This window comes from Rhodnius prolixus, unplaced genomic scaffold (genome assembly GCF_049639745.1).
Source record: "Rhodnius prolixus isolate KJV_2025 unplaced genomic scaffold, Rpr scaffold_6, whole genome shotgun sequence".
Lineage (NCBI taxonomy): Eukaryota > Metazoa > Arthropoda > Insecta > Hemiptera > Reduviidae > Rhodnius > Rhodnius prolixus.
In genome coordinates this window covers 7413546-7422619 of record NW_027411634.1, presented here as the reverse complement: position 1 = coordinate 7422619, position 9074 = coordinate 7413546, and the positions used below count along the sequence as shown (strand labels likewise).

The following is a 9074-nucleotide window of genomic DNA, read 5'->3' as shown; positions in this document are numbered from 1 at the left end:
CTTCACTGTTCTCCCCGGGCCACACTACTTTATAATTCTTAAAGCTAATTTGCACAATCTTGGAATGGCTTTTCAAACACGGAAACAGCGATATTCTTGTGAAATTAAGAAATAAATTCAACTTTTTCTAATGGATTATACTTTATAATTTTCAAAATAGATCGACCCTTCATTTGTAATTTAGCATTTATTATTAACTATCAAATACGAAATTGCTGCAATTCAGTGAAATTAGGAGACCCTTTCCACTTTTTTCAATACTTTTTACTTCTTAATTAACAAAAGAGGTGGTCCCACTATGTATAATGTATCATTAGCCTTTATATTAACTATAAAATGCTAAAACATCAGCATTCCTGTGAAATTAGGAGAAAATTTCCACTTTTTCCAATAGTTATTTCTTCATACTTAAACGTACCTACATGTACATTCTTACATCGGCCTTAATATTAACTATTAACTACTAAACAGGAGTGTTCGAGTGAAATTAGAGGACGATTTCTACATATTCCAATGGTGTTTGATTCTTGTTTTTCACAACAGATCTTCCCTTGCTGTATACACTAGAATAGCCTTATTATTAACTAACTTATACAGAAACCACTGCATCTCAGTGAAACGGTGATAAAAGTTCAATTTGCTTTTTAGTTTCTATTTTTAAAAATGATAGACCTCACAATTACAATCTAGCATTGGTTTATTATATAGGACTTCCTTTCACTCACATTTAATCATATTGACGACTCCTTTCATTGGTTAAATGTGTGTTTAAGAAGGTCCTGTATAAGTCTTGTACCAGTCGATTGAAGTTTTCCCAAACTCTGTAAAGATTTTATAAAACTTACTGTAAATTTTTTTATAAATTATTTTTAACTAATAAAAAAAGTAGTTAATTAATAATATTGTATTTATTTTTCCTTTTAAACTCTTAAATAATAAGAAATTAAAAATAATGAAAAAAATACGTAAAAAGAAAACATAAAAAAAAAAACAGTTAAAAAAGGCCTCAAATGTCTAGAAAGAGAAATCTAATCGTTAAAATAGTGATTTTTCTGTTAGCTAGGAGTGACTGTTAGAACTGCAATTCATTCGTTATTAACTCCGTGGTTTTTATTATTTATTATGTAGCTCGAGCTTTTTTTTAATTAGGCAACATTATATTTAGATGGCATTAGGTATGTGTTAATTATTGATACCGGAGGTAAGATAAAATAAGTTGTTTTATGGTGAGAAAAATGCATAAAATGTTTCTTGCTTCTCGAGTGTGCAATAGTACAGCTAGAGTATATAGGTGAATGATTTTGCAGGGTGGGAGGGCGGGGCAATTAATTTTTATTGTTTTGTTGGCTTCCTGAAATACCTTATTTTATATTTAATGTTTGAATAGTTTTTTTTTATAATTCTTATAGAAGAACTGTCATCTATATTTGTGATAGTGATTATTATATTTTAGAAAAATGCTTACTTTTTACAAGACAGACATATGTAATGGTACCTATATTTGATAATTCGAATATTTTTTTAAAATTCTAAATGAAGAATTTTAATGTAACGTTTACGACAGTGATTTTTAGAGTAGACAGACATATGTTATCATACCTTTTTCATATTGATGATTGAGATGGGGCACAAGAGTAGATATGTTTGAGGTGACGAGCGACAGAGCGACCTTCTCCCCTTCAATGCTCAAGTCGTACTGAAGAGAAATCTTAACAGTTGTACATACACAGTTTTAGTGCTACCTAGTGGCGAATATGTGAACTAAAATGTGTTTATATAGTTGACAGGTCCAGTAAGTGCTGCTACCTTGTGGCCATTTTTGAAACTAATTTTTCTTTTTTACTTTTCACAATGGTTTTTATACTTCTTGATTTTCAAAATTGATCGACCTAACGTATACATTCCAGGATTGCCTTTAATATTAACTATCAAATGCAGAAACATTACATCGAAATTAAGAGGATTTTCTAATGTTTTTTTTTTATCCTTTTTTTAAAGGTTTTCTTTTTTATTCCTTCCATTGTCGCATCTATTTCTAATCTCTTTTCATGTTTTCCTTTTTATTGTTTTCTTTTTAATAAATGCTTTTAACAATAAATCTGTACAAACATGTTAATAAATCATCTTTAACAGTTTATTTTTATTTTTGGAAATTATTTCTTTCATCCTGTTGTCTGTTCGCTATCGAAGTTTTTTGAACTTTTTCCTTTTTACTGGAGATGAAAAGGAGAATAAATAAGATTGTTTTTTTAAATTTATATATATTTTTTTTATATACAGCAAACAAATTAAACATTTTATTAAAAACAAAGAACAAGTAATTTGAAGTAAAAATTCTAAAATTACATTGTGAAATTAACTTGCATATTACATATAGTAACTACAAAATACTTGTTTTATTAATTGATTCTTCATAAAAATCTCCTAGGACAGATGATTTACGTCTATTTCAGTTGGGCTTCTATTGATGAACAGTTTTGCAGGCAGTACTCCAGTATCAGAGATTTTTAATCTGAAAATCAACATTATGTACAATCAACAATATTTATGTACCTAAAATAATTAGTTTTTACGGAGTAACAGAATTTCAATCAAATTAAAACCTTTCAGAAATTAAAACTTTTTTCAGCTACAAAGATAAGATGAAAAAAGTTTTATTTTATGTAGTATTACTCTGAACGTAGTAAATAATAGATAACAGTTCCACAATTAGAGAATCTAGTTTAGTTTATTATCAAAATAGAATAGATGCGAATTATCTCATAAATACGGTCGTACTTGCTTGAAGTATAGAAGGATTCTTCAAAATAATGAAATGAGTTATAATAGCGGATTTAACCATATTAAAAAAGTAATGAACAGCCTTAATATGGACACTGTTCTGTCACTTAGTATTGTTTCTGAGTGACATAGCATATTCCAGAATATTCAAATATGTTTAGAGACACGGTTCAACACGTAATTAAAACTAAAAGTATACACAAAAAATGTTGCTTACCTGCAAGAAGTCTTTGACGCAGTAATGATTCAAAAAGAAGTTTCTTAATTTCCAAGGAAGTTATCGCTTAATGCAAATAGATATTACAATCAGTTTTCAAAGGTATGTAAAGTTCTCACTGAGTTAGTTACAACAGCATCAACTTAAAACTATCAACCATAAATAAAGAAACATCAAACTATAAGGTAAACAGGGAATTTTAAACATGGAAATTTTTTTTAGAGGAAAACTTCTTTTTAAAATAGTGACGGTATAAAATGTTTATCAACGTGGGTGAAGAACATTTAATAAATAAAGCAAATTATTACTGATTCTACATGATAGAGTATTTTAGGTGAAAACCGAATAACCGTTTTACCCCACTGCCTTACCGGTCAGTTGTTTTGTTACGAGGTTATTTAATGTTTACTTTAAGAGTGTCAAAGTACATGTTCATGCTACCTAGCGGTGATCACTGGAACTAGTTTCTATGTAATTACATCTTTTTAGTTTAAGCTATTGCCACTAGATAGCATTGACGTTCTTGAACGTTTATTTTTCCCCATTTCTAATTTTAAAGTGAGAACAGAATGTATAGAATTATACATTTCTATTGTAATTTAAATATAAGGACTTCAATTTCTGATTTATTCTTTGATTTAAATAAAGCAAATACCAAAATAATATATTTATAACACTCTCTTCACAAGCTACATATGTATAATAGAACCAACCAATCTTATGAAACTATTTTAATAATTATGGGACAATAATATTGGTACAACAAGCGAGGGAAATTCTTCATATAAATAAATTCTTCAAATAAATCTCCATAATTAAATCAATAAAAACTAACTATTTTTATAAGAAGTTGAAGATGTGGAGTAAAAAGTTGTATACCAATCTAACGTTATTCCTCAACCATGCTAATCTATTGAATCCATCAATCAAGAGTAAGACTTCAATCTTCTGCAATTACTTTATACTAATATGAAATACATTGAAGGTGATAATAGATTTACTCAAAGGTGACTTAGTACTTAAATGCACTGCAGTCAAACTTTAAGTTTTACTATTAATTTTCTCTTACCATTACCACAGGAAGACTTCGCAATCCTTTCTAGATCAAAGCGTCTCAAGCTATCTTTTAGATTAATCAATATAGCGTTTTACATATATTTATTTTTTTAATGTGTCCAATATTCAATCAAAACCAGCTGTAATTAAAGTAAGGAAAGAAGAATTCCCAAACTAAATTTTGTTTTTTTTCAGCTCTTGAAGCATTGCTCTTATTGACAACTGCAATAACTGCAAACGGATTACTGAAACAAAAGAACATTTTCAACGAAATAATAAAGATGCTCCAGATTACCATACAATAACCAGATCGAAAAATGGATAGATAAGACAGAAGACACCCCAACTAATGATGTAAAACATTGTTAACTTTGTAAATTAGTCCTGAAGATGACCCCTAGTCCCTAGGTCGAAAGCTCGGCATAATAAAGTTTACCATGACTGAAACTGGCATTAATTTCCTCATCCTATTGAAACTATGATTCAGTCACCAAAAATAATGAACAGTAATTATGTAAATTTAGTTAAGAGAAAATCATGACATAGTTAACCTTCTTGACGTCAGAAATCGGCTACTACTTCCGGTAATCTCGTCTGGGTTAAATCCTAGTTCTGAAATGAGCTAACCTTTTTTCTCTCAACTTTGCAAGAAAGATAAAAAGAAACAGCTATCGGAGCCGTTACTCTGCAAGCAAGTAACCAGCTTTATTTTTTGTTTTACAATTGTAAAAGCCACGGTTCATTGTTAGGAATACATTAACGTTTACGAGTTAATTTACAATCAAGCAAAAAAATGTCGAAATAAAACATCTGCTAGATAGCAATAATTCCTAGTAGTGGGATAAAAAGCAAATAAAGTTTTTAATAAAATACATTATTTAACAGAAATAAGATGACATCTCTGAACAAATCTGATAAAATCAAGATACTAGATGACGGAAAAAATAAGAAGTTATCCACTCAATCTGAAATGAGAATTTCAGATTATTGAGTCCTTGACAGTTCATCTTTTTTTTCTCTAAGGTTATATTTATATCAACCCATCAATTAATTTTACCACCATTCTTCTAATCATCTCTACTTAGAGATAAAAGTTGATTAGAGTTATACATAAGATTCACTTATAAGGAAGAAGATAATTTTTTGTTTTTTAATTTAAGGCGTGTCAAAGGTTGTAGATTATTGAAAAATCATTAAAAGCTTTTATACCAATTATAAAACTGATTTTTTTTATTTATAAGTTATTAAGTTATTTATAATTTTGACAAAATCGCAGGTACTTACGGTAATTCTGCAAGAGATTGAAAACCTCCTAATGATTCAGCTAATATGAACACTTTAAGTGATGACAGAAATGCATTGTTTTTTTCTAAATTTCCATTTTTTATATAGAATGACATCATACCAGAGCTTCCTGACCAAAGTCTTTTAGCTAGACTGTGATGTGGGTGGCTGGGTAGAGCTTGAAAATAGAAAATCAATTCATTTTTCCATACTTAACAAAATTTATCCCTGTAAAATGTATAAAATAAATTTATCTGCGTACCAGGGCACAGTACTCTTTCTACTGAAGGATGTTTTTCCAAGTGTTTGGCGACAATGATGGCATTCTTCATATGTTGGTTCATTCTAACGGCTAAAGTCTTAAGACTTCTGTTTACGAGGTAACAGTCGAAAGGTGATGGCACGATACCCATTGCTTTAAACAAAACGGAAAAATGTTTAAAATTGTTACAAAAAAAACATTTTCTGTAAAAATTATTTTACTATTAGTAGCTACACAAAAAAAAAAACCTTTTAAAGAGAAGACAGATTATTTGCTTTAACATCCTTTAATTAGTTAAAGATATAACAGCCACCCTTAACTCAAAGAAGAAAGGACCCTATTAGTTTTGTAAGGGGACGGCGTTAGAGCAGCGAAATGGTAGAAGACATGCTTACCACCAACAACGGTAATATAAATATTCTGTTACTGATATGAGATCTAAGATTACCAAGCAAGCCTTGCAGAAATGGCAGATTACAATAACAGCAACTAGAGTAGTTCCTATAAGATCATGATGCCCGAATTATCTAAAGGACGGTGGTTTTTAAGAACAAGTTATGAGTACAGGCTTATATTTCTACAATAAGTATGTTAAGATCAGTTTGTGGATCACATTTGCAAAGAATCAACCAGAGATCTTTACCCTATACGCTAAGGGCAATAAATAAGATCTCAAACATATAATAAAAAGATATGCCAACGTTATTCAAAAGAAAGTAAATGCACGGTACTTTATACAACTATTTCGAAAAGGTGACATTTGATATATTCCAGCAATTAAATCAATATAATATAAATACATTTTTTCGTAAATCCATTAAGAGACGAATGCGACAAAGTGCCATAAAGGCAAGAATTGAGTACTGGTACCGTGAGGCTAAAAAAAATGGGGAGTCCTGCCATCGGTGAGATGAAGGTTTAGGATCAGTAGATGTAAATAAGACGCATGGAGGATTGTTAGATTTTAGATTGCAAACATTATATTATTGAGTGAACAAAGATATAGGGAAAGTCACTGGTTGAGTGGCGAAAGCCGATGCAGAAAACAGAATATTATTACTTTGTTTAAATAAATAACATAATTTAATTTATAAGGTTACCATCAACACTGCAACTATCTCGATTAATTGCATTATTTTATAGTAAATAAGGATTGTAATATTTAATAAGCACAGAAGTATAAACTTACAATTCTGTAAGTACATCATCCTTTTATAAAGATCTTCATTATTTGTAGTCATTGCTCCCATTATTACGTCCGAGTGGCCATCCATGTATTTAGTTAAAGAGTACATGGAAATATCAGCTCCTAAAGGTAATGGTTTCTGAAAAATGAAAACAAAAGTAAATAATGATAATAATAAAAAATTAAAGCTAATTAAATACCTAAATTAATTATAAACATAAACAGTATAGTCCTAAATACATAGGTAATAATAAAAAAATAACTTGTTGCTGGCAATCATTCAAGACCTATACTTCCTGAATCTTGCGTCCAAAAATAGTCAAAAAATAACTATCTATAAAGCAAAACATTAGAACATACTCTACGTGTAGGCAACTGATAATCCTATGTAAGTTTAAAATAAAATTAACCTCGAATAATTAAATACTATAACGTTCACCTGAAAATACGGTGTTAAAAAAGTGTTGTCCAGAACAAATATAATATCTTGATTATGTCTTTTAATAATTTCACTTATTCTAGGTATGTCCATAACTTTCATCATAGGATTCGTAGGGCTTTCAACCCAAACGAGCTTCAAAAAATAAATAACAAAAATAATAAATAAACATATTACTAAAATCCATTTGGAATAAATGTTTATAAAAATATAAAAATTGAAAAAAATATACATACTCTAGTATTAGGCTGGATTACTTCATTCAAAGTTTCTGGGGCAGTCATATCGAAAAAAGTTGTGTCAACTCCCATCTTTTTGGCAACATTTCTCAGGTATCTGAGACCACAAAATAATACACATTAATTTCCACTTAAAAGAGAAATTCTCAAGCACTAAACCAATTGAAGTAAATATATATATATATTCGAAACACAGATATTAAAAAAAAAAGTTGATTTCCATTATTCAAAAACTATTAATCTAGTAAAAAATATTTTTAGAGTGATTACACAGGAAGCGGAGTTAACCTGCACCAAGTAGGGAGATGGTCAGAAAGAACCACAAAAAGGCATCTACTTTGGCTGGTGCACTAGCTTAGAATATCTCCTTTATGACCAAAAAAAACCAATTGATTTTGACGCAAAAAAAAAATTAATTCGTTTGTGATGAATGCACAAAAAATCAAATCAGAAGAACTTCTCTATTTATTAATCTAAAGAATTCAGCAACGAATTTTAATGCTTGTAAAAAGAAATTTCTACATTTTATATTTAAATATTTAATAAACTAATACTGTACTGATATTCAAGCTATCTTTCTAGATAAACTTTTATTTAATACAAACCTATTTGTTCCACCGTATATATCATCCCCTGTTATAATGTGATCTCCACTTTTAACAGTGCACACAATCCAATGACTACGGCCAATCCAGACGAAAATGCCAAACCATTTTTTGCATCGTCCAATGAAGCTAAGCACTCCTCAAGAACAGCTCTTGAAGGATTACCAGATCTACCATATTCGTAGCCCTGAAAGAGATTAAAATATTTTCTAGCATTAATCGCATTGTCCAAGTGTAAGACGAAAATGGAGTAAATCATTTAGTTCATAAAGAATTTTATACATACACCCTAAATATTAAAAAATGAAATCTCTGTAAACCCATTACTTTATTAAAGCTTTAATACGAGTAGATACAAAATTTGTTTAATGATTAGAAGTCTTTATGAACAGAACTGGCTCTTATTCTCTTTTGCTTTTTAGCTCATTTTCAGCAACTTTTTTCCCGAAAACTATTAGATCTGAGTAGACGCAAAAAAATTACAGTTATAAATTCTAATTTTAACAAAAATTAATCAAATAGATTTCGCTCGACTTATTGGATTGTGAAATACAGTATAACGTACATGAATGTTCGACGTTGTATTTTTCTACCTAATTAAAACCTTTTAACAGAATTACTTTTCTCAGAAGTGCTGCTGGATTTGAAGAAGGGTTCTCAAGGGTAATTGCAAGCCGGCATAATGGTGAAAGAGACGAAGCCTTCATTCGAATGCAGGCGCTATCTTGAAAGCTGGAAGGCCATTTCTCCAAAAATCCTAAAAAAATAAAATAAATAAATTATAATCACACTGTGAGCTTTATTAATGTAATAGCCGAAAATGAGTCCCTTCAAAAGCAATTTAAACTTTTAAAATTCGATCAAATTACTGTTGTTTCAGCTACAATAAACCATTTTACAATCTACTTATTGTACGAAATTTTAATTCAATTCAAAATTGTTTGTTATAGGGACATAAAGCTGTAGAAATTACATGGAATACTAAATTTGATTGGTCTTTTACAA

At 29.5% G+C, this 9074-nt stretch overlaps 1 pseudogene; it reads right to left on the bottom strand.

Moving 5' to 3' along the window:
* Window positions 1–2021: 2021 nt before the first annotated feature.
* Window positions 2022–9074, bottom strand: part of LOC141460376 (cystathionine gamma-lyase-like) — a 20124-nt pseudogene continuing 13071 nt past the window's right edge.